The sequence below is a fragment of the Podarcis filfolensis genome, assembly GCF_964270895.1.
Source record: "Podarcis filfolensis genome assembly, chromosome: 1".
Lineage (NCBI taxonomy): Eukaryota > Metazoa > Chordata > Lepidosauria > Squamata > Lacertidae > Podarcis > Podarcis filfolensis.
Genome location: NC_139604.1, coordinates 4306064 through 4326909, shown reverse-complemented (window position 1 = coordinate 4326909; position 20846 = coordinate 4306064). Strand labels below are relative to the sequence as shown.

Below are 20846 nucleotides of genomic sequence, written 5' to 3'. Positions count from 1 at the left end.
TTGTGGGTGAACATATCAGACGACACAGCGATTCTTCAAACAGCTCTTGTTTATTCACAGGCCAGAACAGAACTGAACTGAAGGGTTCAGCCAGCCTGCTTATATAGAGCTCCACTAGAACACAACAGTAACAACTTTCTGTAACTATCCAATCACTGAACGTCACTTTCGATCCCTTATTTGCATATGTGGACCTGAGTAAAAACTATCTACAGTATCCCCCTGCTGGCCCAGGGTGAGAACTTCAGTACATAACATCCATGTAGTCATGTCCCTCCCATTCCCTCATGAGTTTATCATCGGTCATCAGAAAGCCCTGCAACAGCAAATAAATAAATAAGTGTTGCTGTGCTGCCATGCAAATCATCTGGTATGGTAGCGCGGCAGCAACAACAACAAAGGCACCTAGACATTTTGTTTTGGTGCCCACAACCTGGGTCCCAGGAGCCACGTGGCTCCTAGATTTCCTATCCCAGTTTCTAACACTGAGCAAGACACATCCTATAGTTTTACAGGATTCATTAGGCAGTAATACCTCTATCACTCCAAAGGCAAATAAAAGCACAGGCAAATAAAAGGTGTTGAAATCTCGTTAGAGAGCTGTCAGAGCTGTTGTGTTTGTACTAGAAGGGATTGCGTTTGTAAGGAAAGGATAATGCTATGAAACCCAACATTAATTGGGTTTTAATTATTATTATTTTACTAGAACTTTAGCAATCAACCGCTTTGAGATTGAAACAGTACAGTTTTTGTTAGCCATGATATGACTACATTTTCAGATTTCCTTTCCATAAGTAAACACAATTCTGATCTTCTACATACTTGGGTTTTAAAATACTGTATAACCCTTACTTAACTCTGTGTCTCTAATGCTTTGAGAAGGTAATAAACTCATATGTGAAAAAAGATATTAAAATCAGAAGCATCCCAAGGCAACTTAAACACTAACAAGCTTATCGTATGTAATATCCTCCCCTGCCATTCACTTCATGCTTATAAAATTTGTGCTGCAATAAGCTACCTTGAAAACGCCAGAGGAATTTTTAGGTCTAGTCACATAACGGTGTAGCTTTATACTCAGGGCCAGCCTGAGACTTTTTGCCACTGTTGACCTCTTGATGGAAAATAAGCTACATTATTTTATTTTTGCACCATATGTATTGAACGCATCAAAGCAATTAAGTTGGAAGCCACAGAAATATTTTTAGACAAAGGGGGTCCTATCTGAAGAGGCCAGACAAATTTAGTTTAATCATAGGTGGAGGCTGTACTGAAATATGCAGGCAATACTGCATTTAATTCCCCTGCCAAAAGAACCAATAATGTCTGAAATGTACAATGACTATAATCACAGCTTGTCACATTCGCCTTCGTCCATTCATTAGTATGGTTCTGCCAGATGGGGTTTAAGTACAGAAGAATCCCCACAGAAGAAGAGAGAGCCAGAAGGAAGCTGGTTTTGGTATTCAAAAGTGCCCAGCTTATTATGGGGAGGAATGCTCTTATTCAGGGTTCCAACCAGCCATGTCCTCTTCCACACATAGTAAACCGGGTACTTTTGAATGCTAAATTTGTCTGGCTTGTTCAGATAGAAACCCTTCCTCTAAAAACACTGCAGTTCCTCAAAAGCTATGTGGTAGAAAGTAAGCAGTGTAGCCCAAATCCAAAGTTGCCCAAGATTCATGCCCTAAGAAGAGACCTTGCCCACAAATTTCACCTAATTCTGGCCAAAAATGTAACAAGTTAGAGACAGTTCCTGGGGTGGGGTGGGGGGCGTATTTTAGAGATGTTCAGCACAAATGTTCTTTGACTTATTTGCCTGTAATGTGGCAGGCTTCGACCATTCTGAAAGAGTTATTATGCCTGCAAATTTCATTCACTTCCGTCAAAAGAGAAAACAAGTTTTGATTTCCAAATAGTGATTGAGGGTGGGGAGAAGGATTTTGTCAGGGGCTCAGGAGCAGGAGCACAGGGGAGAGAGGAAATGGAGAGCGAAGGGGAAGAATCCGAGGGCAGCGTAGGGGAGTATGACAGTGGCCCGAGAGATTCCATGAGCTTCTCCAGCGAATCAGAAGATTCCCAGAAGGGGGCGCCGATGGTCAGAGCAAGGGGGGTCCCAGGGGGGACGCACCAGAAACAAGGAGCCAGCGGGGAACCCCGAAGCAGCAGCGGGGGATCAGGACCAGTTTCCCCACCAGAGCGTAGTGGGGGGGAAGAGTCACATGTGTCAGGGGCAGTGTCTCCTCCAGAGAGGGAGTCAGGGCTGACCACGCCTCCAACGGAGGGGAGGTCAGTTGCAGCTAGCCCCCCCGAAGGGGGAAGCAGTGACAGCAGCAGTGAAACGGTCAGGAGGAAAGTTGCTGACTGGGCGCGCGCGCCAAGTTCAAATGTACAGGCGCGGGGGACAGCAGGAGACCCGGATGGGGAACCAGCTCCTAAAGCCCGCCGTAGGGAGGGGGAAGGCTCAGGGGATTCAGCGTCAGAAGAGTCTAGAAAGGGCGAGACCCCAAAGGCCAGGCGGAGCCAGAGGCGGAAAGAACAGAGGAAGAGGTGGAGTAAGGCTAGAGTCTTAAACTGGTGTATGGGGGGAGGAGACTCAGATGGAGCATCAGCGGTCTGAAAGTTGAGACGTAGAGCTGCACGCTGTGGTTCTGGAAGTGAAACTGAACTTCAATAAAGACTTTCGTATTTAACAACGAAGTGGCGTTGGTCCTTTGTGAGCTGGGACCTTGGGCAGCTCTGACAGATTTAAACTCGGACTCCTGAGCAGAACCAGCCTCCTCACTGGTCCAAGTTGAGTCACAGTTACAAAGGCAAAATTGGGGTCTGAACCAAATCTTGTGGTCAATGCGCACAGGGATATTGTTAACTGGCTGAGCCCCCAGGATGATGCAGTCCAATAAAGTTTCCTTTTGCTGCACTGTAACTATTCAAACTCTCCTTCTTTCAGCCAAGCTGAAACTGATGATCCTATCAGGCAAATCTTGTGGGAGTAGAAGCAGGCTTCTGGTTAAGTTCTCCTGGGCACTGGATGACAGACCTTCACATAGCAGAAGTACCAGAAGCTTCTTTAACAGATAGAAGTGGTATTTGACTATCTGCAAAGCTACCTGGTTCTTGCTTTATTTCAGATTACATGTAAACAGCTATGGCAGTTCTATTTAGATATCACTAGGAGTGGCTGGCAGGAAGCCACTGAGAGGCTGGACTGCAAGCGGCAGCGTCACTATCACTTACTGGGATGCTGTGGGTATAGGACAGGGCAGCAGTGAGGTTGGGATGGGGTCAGTAGTGCTGACTTGGGCCCCAAACCATGGGTGCTGGCACATGCATGCTACGCCATGACATCATGGCATGATATATACTGCTTGATTGTAAAAATAAATCGCTAAGTGGTTTAGCAAAAAACAACAACAAACTGCTTACAACAAATGAGACCCCCGCCCCATTTGGGAATAATAAAACATCACCAAATGCACATTTCTCCCCTTATTTGCAGTACAAAGGCTGAGCCAGTGTGTTGCTGCTGTGCAGTTTGGTTACTTCCTTTCTTCTTAGGGAGATTTGCTCTGGGCGAACAACAGCTGCACAATGAAAGGGTCATCTTGCCTCCTGAAGAAACCTGGCAATTTCTTAAGGAGGCCCAACTTCTGCTTGGCAATCCGCTGCACCAGAACACAGGAGGAAGTCTCTGTTGCCATGTCATTTCTGGATGGTGCTGATCGGGGCCATCAGGAAACAGCAAAAAGGCAAATATTCAAGGGGAATTTGGGATATCCCATCACATCATTTTCTCAAAGTGGGATTGATTTATCAATAGTCCTTGAAAAGCGACATGCTTCTGCCTGAGGCAGAAGACAACACAGAGCCCCTTCCCCCTCTCCACCTACGGAGGCACCAGGGCTGGCAGCTGGATCTGACTTCAGCTCTGCTGATGGGCAGGTGTCCCCCTTGTACCTGAGGCAGCAGGCTCATACGGGGGTTATCCAGGGCAGTTCAGCCCTGTAGCAGAGAAAGCCCTGCAACTCTTCTTACAGTGGGGGTGTGTGTGGCAGCCCTGGGGCTTAGGAGGAACAGCCAGAGGGCAGCTGCTGTCCCTGCCCACCCAGCACCTGATGCTCCCTTTGAGTAAAGGCAGGGCCAGCCCTGCTCATGGCACATCTGGCCTCTTTCAAGATCCCATGGTTTGGAGTAAACATAAAAGTGCCAGAAAAAAATACACTTGCAGACTTTTTATTTTGTTTTCTTGGGCAGTCAGCTGAACTGCTTCATTTACTGTGACCCTGAAGCACTGAAAACCAAATGCATTCATACACAAAGGCAGCATGTTTCAGCTTGCAACAAGCGAGCCGGATACAGAACTGCCAAAAGCTTATCTTGAACAGTTTAAAGTCATCAGAGTGAAGCCTTGACAAGACGCTCTTTGTTTATAATGCCATTTGAGTGAGAATTATGAAAGTGCAGATGAGAAATAATGGGACCTTCAGTTGCCGAGAGGCAGAAAGATACAAATCCCCCACAGTAGACAGTGAAATGAGGTTCTGCCCTTGTTGGTTAAGAATATATTTAATGAATCATGGATTCATAGAATTGCAGAGTTAGAAGGGACCCCAAGGGTCATCTTGTCCAACCAGTGCAATGCACTGTCAAAAAGTTCTTCCTGGTGTTTAGTCAAAATCTCCTTTGCTGTCACTTGAAGCCTTGGTTTGAGTCCTACCCTCCGGAGAAGGAGGAAACAAGCTGGCTCCATCTTCCATCTGCCCTTTAGATATTTGAAGATGGCTAGCTTATCTCCTCTCAGTCTCCTCTTTACTGGGCTCCATCAACTGTTTGTCAAAAGGTTTGGTTTCCAGACCCTTGACAGTCTTGGCCACCCTCCTCTGTACATATTCCAGCTTGTCAACATCCTTCTGAAATAGTGGTGCCCAGAACTGGACACAGGACTCCAGGTGTGGTCTGACCAAGGCAAAATAGAGTGGTGCTGTTAGTTGCCTTGATAAGGGCACTTGATTTCTGTTGATACATTAGCTTTCTTTTGCTGCTGCATCACATTGTTGACTCATGTTCAGCTTGTGGTCTACTAAGACTCCTAAATCCTTTTCATGTGTACTAATGGCAATCCAGATGTTCCTCATCTTATATTTGTGCAGCTGGTTCTTCCAGCCTAAAAACCATTATTGAACAACAATGGGCACAGGCCAGAACCCTGAAACCCCCCACTTGTCACTTTTTTCCATTAGTGAACACTCTTTGGGTTCTGTCTGTCAACTAGCTTGAAATCCACCTAACCGCTAACTCATCCAGCTCACATTTTACCAGCTTCTTCGCAAGAATATGAGTCTTTGTAAAAAGCCTTACTGAAATCAAGACACACTACATCCACATTCCCCTGATCCACCAAGCTTGTAACGACCGTATTTTTTGCTCTGTAGGATGCACTTTTCCCTTCCTTAAAAGTAAGGGGAAATGTGTGTGCGTCTTATGGAGTGAATGCAAGCGGGAGGCTCTGCTCAGCGCTCCCTTTAAAGAGCGCACAGAACGTGTGTGTGGCTCTTGGGGGCTTTTTCCCGCGGAGAAAAAAGCCTTCCCCCCTTTCTCTTTAAAGGGAGCGCAGCTCTTGGGGGAGCCTTCATCTGCTGTCCTGAAGAGGCTTCGCCCGGCTATCCCAGAAGCCAGAACAGCAAGAGGCTATCCCAGAAGCCAGATCCCTCTTGCTGTTCTGGCTTCTGGGATTCAGAATATTTTTTTTCTTGTTTTCCTCCTCCAAAAACTAGGTGCGTCTTAAGGTCTGGTGTGTCTTATAGAGCGAAAAATACGGTATATTTAAAAAGAGAGAGATTTATCTAGCATGACTTGTGTTTGAGAAACCCATTCTGGGTCTTAGTAATCACAGCATGTTTTTCTAAGTACTCCCAGGCCAACACTTTAATTATCTGTTCTAGGACCTTTCCTGGTATCAACATCAAGCTGACCAGTCAGTAGTGACCAAGGTCTTCTCCCCCCCGCCCCCTTTGCAGGTAGGGGCAATATTTGCTTGCCTCCAGTCTGCAGGGACCATACCTGTTCTCCAATAATGCACATAGAAGCTTTGAGATTACATCCACAAACTCCTTTAGTACCCTTGGGTGGAGCTCATCAGATCCTGGAGATTCAAATTCCTTTAAAGTAGCTAGGTGTTCCCTTACCACATCTTTTCCTATTTTGGGGTGCAGCTCCTGCCTTACTTCATTTAACCTATTAGCATCAGGTTGGGCACTGCTTTTCTTTTGGGTGATGTCAGGCGTGGAGAGTCCTTCCCTCCTTTGGTAACTTCACAGGTAAGAATTAAGAAGCAGTTGATAGATTTATAGTCCTTCTATTACAGCATCATGTTGCAAGCGCAAACACACAGTTCTCCACAAGGAAGGCAGTTGGCTAGTCTAATCCTCCTTCCAGCTTCTGCAGCATTTTGGGCGCCAACAAGAAGTTCCTCCCTGCCTCTGACTCCTCTGCTCTCTGATATGTTTGGACCTCCAAGTCTGTGGTGAGGGGGGGTCCTCCATGCTTTCAAGAGATGTCTCAACTAGCTGCCCCCTCCCCTCTGGCTCTCTTGATATTATCTTGAAACTGGGTAACTCCTCCCTAAGCTGTTCAGCTTCTGTCTCTCTCTCTGCTTCTGAACATGCTGTGGACAAGGGAGGTGACTTTCCCCTCTCCAGCTCTCCATCGGAGAGAAGCTGGTCTGCCATTCCCAGTCCTCGTCTTCAGGCCATTCCCAGACAGGTGAAGACAGAGGCAAAGTAGGTGTTGAGCAGTTCCGCCTTCTCTCTGCCACCCAATAGCATTTCTTTGTCTTCTCCACACAGAGGACCTACCATCTGCTTGTTCTTCCTCTTTCTTCAAACATAGTTGAAGAAGCTTTTTTATGAGACAGAGTTACACGAATTACAGGAATATTTCACCCTGCAAAGTTTAACTAAATAGAATCAGAGAATTGGAAGGAACCACAAGGATCATCTAGCCCAACCCCCTGCAATGCAGGAAACTTTTGTCCAGTGTGGGGCTCAAACCTGAGATTAAGAGTCTCATGCTCTACTGACTGAGCTAGGTCAATATGAGAGCCTAGAAGGAGTGGGAAACATTTGGATCTTTCCTTATGGATTTTAGAATGCAATTTCAGTCATGTAATTATGGAGAACTTTTAGATTAATTAACTAATCAAAGATCAAGTTGTAATTGGTACTCAGGATTCAGGACTGAGAAAAGTATTGCCTTGAGGACCAGGATTTAATCGTGGGGAAAGCAATAAGAATTTGCCAAGTTGGAGTGAGAGCAAGACAGTGGATGTTGCAACAGGGCAACAGTGTAAGGGGGCAGATCAGTCACGATGGAAGGTTGTAATTTGAACTGTGCAAGGAATAGCCAGAATGAAGCTGTAAAAGGCGACATCAATGACTGTGGAAGCACACACAGATTCAGGCAAGGCTCTGTTTTGGACAGACCTGCTACATTTGCCACACACAAAAACAATCATTTTGCAAAAGTTTGCAAGCGAACACAGGAGTGAGTTCAGGAAGAAACAGAGAAATCAGTGTCCTGCAGTGTGAAGGAAGCAGTGCCCCACTTCGCAGGGAAGATGACAGCAGCAGCACAGGGAAAAGCTTTTCCTTGACAAGGCTGCACTGATACTTTTCTTTCTTAAAAGCTGGCTTCTAGAGATCAAGTAAATGAATTATCTGAGGTTCCTGTGCAGGAGAAAGCCAAGCCATGGCTGAATACAAACAGTTCTAACTTGCAACTTGCAGTGGAGAGTTCATTCAAACTTTGGGAATTGCCTAGGAAAACAATAACATGAGGACATTATCATTTACATTTGTTTGACAGTACATCTTATTAGGAAGTTGAGAACTTCATTAAGCTCCCTCCCAACACCTCCTCCAATAATTTGAGCACTGACAGCAATACCTAAGTCTCCAGGACTCTCCCCTTCAAAGGATTCCAAGCGCTTGGGAGCCTGTGTGTCTTAAAAGGCATTCTAAAACGGTTAAGAAATCCTGCTTACATTTTTAGTCCCTTTTCTAATGAATGCTAACATAGGATTCATTAGGAAATGGCTTGAAAATAAAACTGATAATATCATTGGAGAAATCTATGATGCAACTGCACTTGGAATACTGTGTAAAGTTCTGGTTGCCTTACCTCAAAAAGGATATTGTCGAACTACAGCCAATAAACAGATGTTAGCCTACATACCTGCAATTCCATTCACCTGGGAATAAATCCTATTTAACACACCAACACTCAGGGGTGCCAACTTGAATAAAATATGGGGGGCAGAGAAGCCCCACCCCACATAATTGATCACAAGACACACCACATGCAAACTATGTGGGGGGGCCTGCAATGGCAGTGGCTGCTGCAGCTGTGACTTTAATTTGGAAGGGGCTATGAAGAGAGAACTGAAGCCTTAGCCATAACCAGTGTTCCTAATGAAACTTTTCAAGAAGAAGAAGAAGAAGAAGAATGATAGAAATCATTTCATGGCAAGCGTCCAGCTCAGGTAATCATATTGTGCCAATCTGAAATTCCTTCTGTAATTCATTTTGATTTAGTATTGGCCTGGAAAGGGAAAGTTGCCATAATGTTGAAATGTGACATGATGAACTGCTGATTGATCTTCACATTCTGAAAATGTATTACTCCTGAACAGCCTTGATTCATTTTTTGCTAAGTCAGAGAATGACTTTTGAATATTTTATGTTTCCCTACTGAGTCATTAAATGTTTATGTGTCTAAATGAAGCAATGTAGATATCCTCAGCATAGCAAGAGAAGGAATCAGGCTTCTTCTGATCCACCTTGAATAGAAGCACCTCTCAAGGGGACTGTGGGCAAACTGTGTCCTGGCTCTTTCGGAGAGGCATGAGGTCACTGACCAACTCCCATCTATGTATCTCAGGGCCAGTGCAGGACTTTCTGCTCTCCAAGATGCAGCAGCAAATGACAAGCCCTCTCCACCCCCTCTCCGCCCCTATTCAATGTGCACAGTACCCAAGGAACCTGAGACAAAAATCCCAACTGAATCAGAAAATCTCCTCTCTAACAGTAAACAACAACAACAAATTACCTTTCATGATACCCCAAATAAGCCTGGAGTGACTGCCTCACTCTGCCTCATGGGGGGGGGGCTGGACCTGACACCTAATAGGTACCTAGTAGGAGGTCCACCTATTCTTGGTAAAGCTGCAGGCAGGCAGGGAGGTTGTTGGTAAGCAAACCTGAGCAAAATCCCATATCACTAACTAGAGTACCACCTTGGTCAAGGAGGTTAGGATAGGAGTTGGGCGCAATGGTAGGCAGGGGTGAGAGAGCCCAAAATCTATTGACAATCAACTGCAAACTATCAGTGGACACAATGGAGAAGTCCCGTGGAGGCCATTTGTATCCAGAATATAAATGTTGACCTTGTCTGTGCCCTGTAATTATTCTTCAGTCCTGTGTATGCCTACTCTGCTCAGAAGCAAGCCCCACTGAGTTCAGTGGGACTGATTTCTGGGGAAGTGTGTCTAGGATCACAGCCAAAGTGTGCAGATGCCAAGTTCTGAATCAAGTTTATTGTTCAGACAGCTGCAATATCCTGTCTCCTACTTAGAGTTCTACAAAAGAGGTGGGCAGGGTATAAACAATACAATTGTTGTTAATATTTCTGGACAAATTTGTGGGGGCAGATCAACTGGTACTTGGTAGAAGAAGAGGAGTTTGGATTTGATATCCCGCTTTATCACTACCCGAAGGAGTCTCAAAGTGGCTAACATTCTCCTTTCCCTTCCTCCCCCCCAACAAACTGTGAGGTGAGTGGGGCTGAGAGACTTCAGAGAAGTGTGACTGGCCCAAGGTCACCCAGCAGCTGCATGTGGAGGAGCGGAGACGCGAACCCGGTTCACCAGATTATGAGTCTACTGCTCTTAACACCATGCTGGCTCTCACTATTGACTATGGAATAAATGTTACCACCCATTTGTGCTTCATATCCTTTTTGCTGACTCCATACAACAGGCGGGCCCTGAGTTTATTCTATTGAACCGACACAGGGATGCAACTCACAACAGAGTGGGTGAGCAAGATAAAACTAATCTGTTCTGTTTCCCATGCCGGCAATCAGTACTGTGCTGAAAATAAGGCATGAGAGCAGGCACTGAGTATCTCCACATTTAGGAAGCACCAGCAAAGAACAAGGCAATGCAAAGAGCACTGTAGTGATTTACTAGCTGTCATAATACTTGTACCACCAGAGGCTACAAGTACATTGCATTTTAAAATGCAGCCTCATGTTAAATCTATTACAACAGCAAGCAACAGACACAGTACGATGGCAGCTACATTTATAATGCTCTGCTCTTCCCTACTTGACGCCTGCTAGTTCAGTCAGATACTGGCAAATAACTCAGTCCTGATCTGAAACTCTCATTTGCACCATTTCTGGTCAACTCTGAGGTCTGAGGAAAGGCCACGGAACAGTTGCTTTGATTACAGAATGTCCAGGCTCAGTCTCTGGAAGTTCCCCTTGAAAACCTTTTGATTGATTAAAAGGGCACATGTAGACAATATTTTTAAACAAAATTTAAAGATTTTTAATACAACAGAGCCTCCAAGTGTGCATGACACAAGCACGCCCCATGGCATGCGTGAGTGATGTGAGCACTCCCTGTGGCATGCGCGCATGGCCACCACAGAATTAGGGGGCCCAGCCCCCCCTTGAAAATGTTGGGGGTCCCTTGGCCCCACAACCCCTGATGGCGACCCTGGTAGGACGTCCCTATTTTCATCGGAAAAATGTTGGAAGGTGTGGAGTTATGCGACCCCTGAGCCAAGGAGATAGGTAACTACACAACCTTTAGAAAACCTCTGAAGGCAGCCCTCTATAGGGAAGTTTTTAAATGTTTTATTATGTTTTTATATATGTTGGAAGCCACCCAGAGTGTCTGGAGGAACCCAGTCAGATGGGTGTGGTTTATCATTATCATTATTGAATAGGACATCCCTATTTTCATTGGAGAAATGTTGGTGATCATGATACAAATGCTAACAAAAATGCAGATGGTAAGCACTATTTTAAAATAAGAACTCTAAACAACAGTAACCTGTGGCTGAGGGAGAATGACTGGCCCAGACTCACCCAGGTTGCTTCTTGGTTCAGTGTAGAACCTCAGTCTGCCTGGAAAAATTCTCTCTTTTACACTACAATGACTCACTAGCTTTCATTCTGCCTTTCTGTCTAGACAATATACCTGAGGGACAATCCTATTAAAATTTAATCCTAAATTAACCCCTGCTTAATTTAGGATGAAAAGAAAAACATCAACTTTTGCATATTAATTAGCAGCTTTAGGCACATGTTCAGGCTTTGCCCAATCATTTCACGTCCTGTTGCTCTCAGATGCACCTAAGCTGACTATCTTTAGATGCACTAAAGATTGAGATCCTGCTATCTCCCAAACTAGTTAGGGCAGAGAGTCTGAATAACAGCACTTCCTGATGCTTAGTGCTAATTAGATAATCTATTGTTGACTCAATACTCAGACTTGATTGTAAATGTTATTTTTACAGGTGTGACTTTCTAAAAACTTCTTCAAGCCAATGAATTGAACCACATTGGATGGATGAGTGGCACAATGGCTCTTGCTAGGAGTGAGGAACAGTAACTGGTGCAGGAGCCTCAAAGTAGTCCTGGTGTAAGGACTTGGGTCAGGGCAACACACCAGTGCAGTTGTTCCATTGTGCTGGGCCTAGGACTCTTACCCAGCATACCCTAAAGAGAGGTTAAATGGGCTGACCCGGGGTTATGTTACCTAAAAAATGAGGTGCTGATGCTCATATATTATAAAAGTGCCATGAGTACGGACACAAAATGACTGCCATGGGTAGCAACAAAAGAAGCACCAGTACTTCATATTGGTCAGTACTGCCATAAATAAAACACACCCTGGGCAGAACTAGGTATATTATGGCAACCCCAGGTGTTGCACCAGCAAGTTGCCGGGGAAAACTGGTGAGGGAATTTTTGAACCCACATTTGTAAATGTAATGTATCTTCACCCAGTTTAAACAGATGGATTATCTTGCATGCTTTCTCTGGATTAAGAGATGCCTGAACATGCATGTGTATGCCCACTGGTGCTGTCTGATGACAAAAGCATCTTTCTCTTACCACATCTAATTGCAGCTATAAATCAAGAATAGTTACAGATCTGGTGTAACAGACTTTGTGGGTGCCAAGGCACCCATAACTGCTAAAGATAGGGAACAATAACATTTTGAGTTTTGAAGGGAAGATGGCAGAGGTTAGATTTAAAATGCAGGCTAAACCAGGAAATCACAGTCTCAGTGCCTGGAACCCCCAGGAATCTTGCTTGGCAGAGAGAGGCAGAGGCACCCAACTTTTGCAATAATATCCCTTTCTTAGCTGGGCCAGATTTGCTACTAGTAGCCCCATCCTAGGGATTATTGTGCAAATATAAGGAGGAAGAAATAAGCCTTGCTCCAGGAGTGTGAAAAGGCAGGGAGGGGAGAGGAAGAGAGAGAATGAAGCGGGGTGGGGGGTGCAATCCATTGCTAGAGAAAGCGGATGCACTGAGAGCCAGTGTGGTGTAGTGGTTAAGAGCGGTGGACTCGTAATCTGGGGAACCAGGTTCGCATCTCCGCTCCTGCTGGGTGACCTTGGGCCAGTCACACTTCTCTGAAGTCTCTCAGCCCCACTCACCTCACAGAGTGTTTGTTGTGGGGGAGGAAGGGAAAGGAGAATGTTAGCCGCTTTGAGACTCCTTAAAGGGAGTGAAAGGCGGGATATCAAATCCAAACTCTTCTTCTCTTCTTCTCCTTCTCCCATGAAAGATAGAATGGGCAAAAAGGTACACAGAATACCAGAGAATTGCTTTGGGAACTGTGTCATTGTGTACTTTTATTTTTAAAGAGTGACAAGAGTGCTTGTCTGCTCAAAATAGTGGTCAGCTTTTATGATTTATTTTTTTAATGATGATGAGCTTAATTGCAACCCATGGATCATGCTCTAGGGGGGGTTGGGGATCCTGTCACAGAGAGCATAGGGGAGATTCCAACTGGGCCAGGAAAATGGCCTGCTCGATTTCTCTAGACAATGTCAAACTGTCCCCTTGGTTTTTCTGGTCAATTTCACAAATAAAATTACCTTATATTGTTGTGGTCTTGCCATTTTTTTAAAAAAAGTCAAGGGCAGCATAGAGATTGAGGGCATCTTGTTTCAGGAGAGGAAGTAATTAATTAAGAGTTTGTGAGAGCTGAAGTGCTGCAGGCAAAGTATTGCAAAACAGGCAAAAGTCTTTAAAGAAAGGACTTGTGGTGCAGGAAACAAAAGGAAACGCACAATGAGAAATCAAGAAAGAAGAGGCATCGCAATACACCATCCAGCTTTCCCAGGGATCACCCCCCCCACTCCCCCAACCTGGCCTCAGCTGTATATTTTTCTGTTCACACCTGCAAACAGATTGTGTTGTTATTATGCTCTTTCTCTCCGTAACACATTTTTTTCAATAACCAAAAACATGGGTGTAGCACTGGGTGGGTGTGTGGATGATCTTGTGCCACATGGACCTCCTGCAAAATTAAACAAACCATTACACAAAAAGCACCTCATCTGGAAACAGCTTGTTGAACTGGCCGCATGTGGCTCACAGGAGGAAGACGGCATTTCAGGAAATATTCCTTTGCTAGGCCACCTTAGGTGATACTGCAGCAGCAATGGGATGGTTAGATGTTTTAGTGGGGTAAGCTCCACTCACCACTCATATCAAACAAAGCCATGCTGAGAAAACTGAGCCTGTGCTGTGCAGTGAGAATCCAGCGGAGTGGCCAAGTGCTTTCTCAGATTCTGATTGTGTATTTTACTACATGTAACATCAGTGGCTGCTTGTAGCATCTTGTTCTGAATATACATGAGAAAAGTCTAGACAAGTTTGGAATCAAGACTTCAGGGCAGGGATAGGCGAAGGCAGCCTTACAATGAAGCAACTCCTCAGGCAGAAGATTTTGGATGTCATTAAGCAAGACAGAGTAAGAACCAGCTTGACCTGACTTGTGGAACAAAATACTCCGAAATGAGCAGGAACACAGTATGCATTTTATGCAGCTTCTGCTCATTCAATAAAAATTATGCATGGAAATCTCCTGGTGAGTTATGCTCTGTGTTAGGAGGATGAGGACCATTAAGATCCAGTACGAACATGTCTTGGGCTGGCCTTAGAGCTGGGGCCCCTGCAACCCTTGTTGACAGTAAACAGACAAGACTGGCAGCAATCACAACTTAGGGTGCTTCCAGATGGGTGTTTATTGTGGGATGGGGTGGGTGATGATGATGATGATGATTGCAGCATACAGCACAAGATATTATGGGCTGTCCTGTGAATCCGCTGGATGAAATAGCGGAAGAACGTTGCCTCAGGAGAGTGAGGAAAATTCTCAGGGATGATTCACACCCTGGCCGGCATTTTCTTGATCTCCTGCCCTGAGGCAGAAGATATAGAAGCATGATTAGTCACACCAACAGGGTAAAGAACAGCTTCTACATGTGGGCTGTTAGGCTGCTGAATGAAAAGATAACAACAGGGCAGGTGACTTTCGAGTTTGTGGGTGTGCGTCAGTAAACGAGGGGAATTAAAACTAAGAGAGCTGAGTGGGGTGCTCGTGTAATCTCACTGTATACAAGTTGTACAAGTGACAATAAAGTATTTCAATTTCAATTTCAAGCATCCACACAACATTGTTAAACTCAAAATGCCAGTGTGTATTTCTCCCCACAGAAAATCAGATAAATTGTTTGTGTGATGTGGGGACTTGTATGCAGTACTAATATCCTGTCTGTTGCCATGCCTACTCATCAGAGTCTGGCTTGCAAGCATTGCTATTGCCTGAAAAGGAAAGAAATGCATTGTATGTTTGGGAGGATAGAAAGGAGAGCAACCGATTTAGGAAGCTGCCCAGAGTTGGCTGAGGCAACCCAGTCAGATAGACAGGTATTATTATTATTATTATTATTATTATTATTATTATTATTATTATTATCAGACCCACCTGTGACAGTGGGAGTTCTGTGTGTAGAAAGAAAGGAGAGGATTCTAATTTTAACAGGAAGGAGAACGACACTGAACTCATCCCCTACCTTAGGCTCATTTCCCTCCATCCTCCCTATTCTGCTTGGAAAGTGAACATGTGAGGAGACTCTGCACTCCTCCCCTTTTGGTTCTGTGACTCTTCTCTTTCACACTCCCTCAGCTCTGTTTTTTCAGTGGGACTTGGGCAGTTCTTTGTTTGAGCACAGATCTACCAATCTCCTGTCCGATCTGCCTCTCAGCCTAAAATAAGAATGAGGGGTGGAGGAACCATTACTTGAGAGTTTTCTGCACCACTGAGTTTAACCAGTCTCACGTTGCTTCCTAACATCCTGTCAATGGGTACATTTCCAAATCATTCCAGCTCTTTAGGTTCACAGGGAACATACTTCCTACATATAAGTTTAATATATAAAAAAGAAAAAGTGAAGTGTAGCAAGCTTTCCACCAACAGCAGCAAAATGTGCCCTTCAGTGATTATTTTGAAAACAATAATTCTCTACACAAAGCAGTACAATAGCACACTATTAAATGGAACATGCCTGCAATAAAGAATAGCCTATTTAAGGCCTTCAGCAATAAAAGGGATCTTGTGTCATGGTTTTGTGTATCATCTAACGGGATACACTGTGTTCTCGATTATTTTGCAGGACAGAAAACATCCTTTCAGTGTTATACACTGTATCTTTGAATCTCTTTTTAAGGTTTTGGTATCGTTTCTGATTTTCAGCTGCAGATTCATTTGACTCTAGACATTATTCTGCCAGAAAGAAGCACTATTATAAGCTCACTGGGAAGGAGACAGAAATGGGACTTACAAGGACTTCACTGGGCTAGATCATACATGCAGTGGGTCTTTTCTTTGGCATTCTTCCCTTCCTATTTTTAGCCTTTTAAGAGCTGCTTCCACTTCCTTCTTTGTAAGCAATCTGTTAAGAATGGGCTCAGGTGAACATCCATGTGGTGATGACTTCATCTCTGACTGCCTCGCAGCTGCCTGCCTGCTTGGAAACGGCCAGCGTAAACAAAATGAGCACATGCTGAAAACTCCCAGTGATGGAGCGATTATGTGAAAGATGCAACAACAACATTGTTAATCATTAGCTGCATTGCATGAACTGATGGAGTGGATTACTGATACTTGCATTGTCAGGAACATTTCATTCCACAGTTTTTCAGGGAAAGTTGAACGGAAAAAATAAAACCGATTCACTTGAAAATATTCTAGAACTGATGTTGAAAACCCACAATGGCATTTGCCTGAAAGTGAGGTCCTGCCCCAGGCACCTAGCTAAGCTCCCTGCTTGCCTGCTTACTTGGAGCTGCACAGGGGCAAGTGGGCCTCCCCTGGAGCTGTTTCTCTCCAGCTGATGGAGCCCAACTTTCCACCAGCTTCCCAATCCACTTCACAGACCAAGCAGTTCAGCAGTCTCTCCCCAGTCCTCAAGTGGGCAGCTCTATTGTCTTTTTAAATTTTTCCCCAAGTGGTGCCTGTACAAACACATTGTGAAACTCCCTCCCCACAGAAGGGCACCCGAGACACACATTTCAGCATCCTCCAAATTTTCTTGATTGTAATTTTTTAAGTGTTGTAAATATTGCCTTAACATTTTTTTGCAACCCACCTGGGACCTCAGGCTGAAGGGCAGGCAATAAATCAGATCAATGACTAGAGTTTAAAAACATATATATTTTAAAAATAGAATAACTTTTAAAACAGATATGCTTAGGGACCAGTTCCCAGCTCTACAGTGCTATAGTATATTCATCCAGCTTCTCCTAAAAACATGAAGCATGTTTCCCCTGACCTAGACTCAAGTGAGAATACTATGTCTGACATAAACATAGTGAATATACTTCCACACTGGAAACACTGCTAAAATAGGGCTCCTCAGAAAAATGGCATCTGGGTGGATAGTTGCTGAATTGGCCAAATGTCCAGGAAAAACCTGGACGTATGGCAAGTTAGGCTGTTTTTATTTTTAAAATCTGAAAAAAATAAAAGAAAAGCCCCAAATATTTTTTTTTGGGGGGGGGAGATGTTCCCAAGAAAGGCTCAGCAACTCTGTCTGGATTTTCACTTTGGGGAAAATGGCAATCCAAGCTAAAATAATGTTCACCCTCCCTACAACACTGGTATGTGGTAGCCTGGGGGGGTGAACTTTCTCCATTTGTCCGTTTGCAGTGCAAGAGCCTGTGCAGAAGTGTCATGTCTCCTCTGACCAGTTCTAGCAGGGCAGTTTGCCCCTGAATGCCACCCCTCCTAAGAGCCATTCACTGAGCACTGCATTCTTGGAATAGATGGTGATGCAAAGGCAAATGAGGAAACTGAAGCTCTTCCAAATACACGCAGAAGCTGATCAAAAGAAGAAGACAAATCATTTCCCCTCTCTCCTCCACTGTTTGATGGGGCAAGTAGCAGATTGCAGGAGATGGGACAAAAGCACATCATGGCTCTTACGCTGTTTTGGGTTGGCAGATCCTGCTCGCATCGCTCTGCAGTAGGTGATTGTTCTGGAGTTATCAGACCTGCAGTGATGCAAAGGATGGATTCTATCAAGCATATAAAAATAAAATCATCAAGCCTGCTTCTCTAAAATGTAGGGGGAAATTCACCAATAGCTCAGTTTCCTATCACCTGCACTCTCTGCTACTGTCACAAACTTGATTCCTGGCTAGCTAGTTACAGAAACATATATGAAGCTGCAATCCTATTCCCACACATGCGGAAGTTTATTGAACTCAATGAGTAACTTCTGAGGCTCCTTTGGGAAGATGGGCAGGATATAAACAGCCCTGAGATATTTGGGCAGTCTGCTCTGCTTCTCTGAAAGATGCCTGCTGCTCCTCCGTGGCTGCAGCAGAGGAGAATATATTAGCTGCCTGGGCTGAATTCACAAAAGCCCCTGTGCAGATGGGACCTTGACAAGAGTCAGGAATAGAGGAGGGAAATGAGGCACTTAAGTCATTTTAAGACTCTGAACTTAATGGACTTGGGGTTCCCCTCTTGAAATAGTAATGTGCCAAAATAATGTGCCAAAATCCCTCCTTCAATTTATTGAAAGTTTTCTTCATCTACAAAATAAACTTCCATTTTTCTGCCTCACTTGGAAGGTGTTCTGGAATTTTTCTATAATTTTGTTGCTGTGGCATTGTGCTTAGTTAATTTATCAGTATGAGGTGGCCATGAGTGATGTATTTGTCTTCCTAGGAAACCTTTTCCGCACAGCTCTGCAGTCTCCCTGGATGCCTCCAGTTACTGATCTTAGAGAAAACTCCATGGGAGACGTAACCTCACAACATCTACCCCAGGGCTTTCACTGAAGAATGGGAAGCTGGCAAGCAATACCTGAGATCAGTGCACTGGCTTGTTTTGTTTTTGAGGGCAGTCCTTCCTTTCAATATGTGTGTGGTGGGAGGGTGGGGGGGGGGAGAGGGAGAGGGAGAAGGCGCTTTCTGCACTGATTTCTTTAAATGTGAACATATTTCAGTCAATATGGTAGGGGCCTTCCTGCTCCTACAGAAAAACCCAGCCTGTGACGGAGGCTTTCAAGAAGTGTGGACACCCAAGAAGGCTGCCGACCATCGAGAGGATTTGCGGAGTGCTCACAGACACGCTCTGGCAACCTGGAAGGTATGGTAAGGGCCACAAATACATGGTACTCTGCTAGGGTTGCCACCTTTGTTCTAGCAAAATACAGGACAGGACTGTGGCAGCAGGCAGGAGTGGTGGTGGTGGAGGGGGGTGGCAATTTTCTTTTCCACCTGGTGCTGAAATTACTTCAAAACACTCCATTATGATCTACTGCAGCCCAGCCCTACGGCCCCTCTGGAATTTGTCACATGCAGAAACACACACAATTATTATTATTTTTTTGTAGATCTGTCTGTGCTTTGCACAAACCCTTTCACACACTTGCAGGCCAGAGGCAAAATAAATAATTAAAGGCAAGCATATTCTGAGAGCTTTGTTCCACATGTTAAATTTCTGAAAAAGAGAGAAAATATGACAGAGTGGCAGGTTGGGGGGGTGGGAGAGCCTTGTGGGTAGCTACTTCACTCCCACCCTCCTCTCTCAAATATAATGCAGATAAATAACTACTGTATGTTCAGGACTGGGGCTTCTGGGCTACACCAAGACAAGCTGCTTGCTTCTAGAGCCTCAGAACCTGTTTGTCTCTGAGGGGCCCAGTGCTCCCAGGCTGCAACTCGGCAGATGCCACCTTAACCCAGCCAAAGCTGCAGGGAACTGGAAGGGACAGCATGAAGCCTTGCCCTGGTTTGCTCCTCCTTGGGGTGGAATGAGGAGAGGGAGCAAGGAGAAAAAAGGAAAGGAAAGATGGGAGAGACAGTTTCTCCAGCCAAGCCGGCAAAGCCTTCCCTGCAAGAGCAGAGGCAGGCAATTGGAGAGGATCCTTAACTTGGCACACACGAGAAAGAGTACAGGAGCAGAGAAGAAATAGCAAAAATAAAGGGCAAACTGTCCTGTATTGAATCAATATAGGACACAACGTTTTACTTTGAAATAAGGGATAATCCTGTATTAAAGAGGACAGGTGGCAGTCCTATACCCCATTTTCTCTCCCCTTCCATAATTCTCAGAAGGAAGTTCAGTTCTCATTAATGGATGGAGAACAGTTAAAAAAGAAAACCACAGAAGGAATTTTGTTATTTGTAAAATGTATATATTTAAGCAACTCTCCAGCTCCGCGGTGACCCTCTTCTTTATTCCCCAGTGGGGGTGAGCTGGCCTTCTGCCTCCAAGTCCTACCCGGGGGGGGGGGGATCAGACCCTCCTTCCCCCATCTTTTCCGTGATCGCTCTTCTGACCCCGGAGAAAGAGGCTGGGGGCTTGGCCGTGGCGCTTGGCCCTCCTTCTCCCCCCCCCGAAAGGCGGAGGGCGCCCCTTGCACAGCCCTCCGAAATCAAGGGGGGGAAACGGCAAGGCTCCCGCTCGCTTGCTTGCTGTTTTTGAAGTTCTCCTTCAATGCGAGGGAGCCCGGCGGAGGGGGGGGCCCGAGGGGGCGGGCAGGCGGGCGGGCGGGCGGGCGAGGGGCGCCTTCCTCCGCCTCCTCCTCCTCCTCCCGGCGGGGCGTCCCCCTTCCACGCCCGGCCCCTCCAGTGACATCAGCGAGGAGGTCCCTGCGCGGACGTCGAGGGGACGCCGAGGCGCTCGCTGGCCAGCCTCGCCTCCTCTTCGGCTCCATTCCCGGCCCGACGAGGCGAGGGACTCGGCGCCGGCGCGCTGCCCTCCTCGCTGGCCGGGCGCGGGCGGCTCGACGGCCGGCGGAGGAGGTAAGGGAGCGCGCGGGCGGGGACTCCCCATCGCCCTCCCAGTCCGGGGTCAGGGAGGGGGTGTTTTTCGGGGGCTGCCTCTCCTGCGCGCTGGAGGGATGGTGCGCGGAGGACCCCGAGGTGGGTGGGGCGGGGACCCGGGGGCGGAAGGTTGTTTTGGGGGGGCTGGGGGGGCCTTCTCCCTTGGAGCATGGGATGCGAGCTGGGAGCGGGGGCAGAGAGGCCCAGGCGCCGCGCCCCTCGAGGGAGCTCCCTTGCGCGCCGCCGCTCGCCTTTCTGGCGGAGGGGGACTCGCCGCTCCCCGGCCACCGGGGCTCTCGCGCCGCGCCTTCGGCCGCACCCGTTCCTTCGCTCCGGCGGGCTGGCGGCTTCATCCGGCTCGGGGTGGTCTCCTTTCTTTGGAGAATGGGGAGAGCAGCTGGGGGGCGAGCGA

General features: G+C 46.1%; 1 protein-coding gene and 1 long non-coding RNA gene across 7 annotated transcripts in view; one reads left to right on the top strand and one right to left on the bottom strand.

The window, feature by feature from the left end:
- The window catches only part of LOC310743599, a 265247-nt gene that overhangs the window by 81990 nt on the left and 162411 nt on the right, over window positions 1-20846 (bottom strand). The window lies entirely within an intron of this gene.
- Window positions 19956-20846, top strand: part of SH3BP4 (SH3 domain binding protein 4) — a 39431-nt gene continuing 38540 nt past the window's right edge. For 2 of the 6 annotated variants that reach the window (XM_083627839.1, XM_083627840.1), the window contains exon 1: window positions 20247-20413. The gene's annotated coding sequence lies outside the window, so the exon portion shown is untranslated. Of the gene's footprint in view, window positions 20414-20846 lie in introns of all 6 variants that reach the window. The other 4 variants (XM_083627838.1, XM_083627837.1, XM_083627841.1 and 1 more) reach the window with 4 other exon arrangements.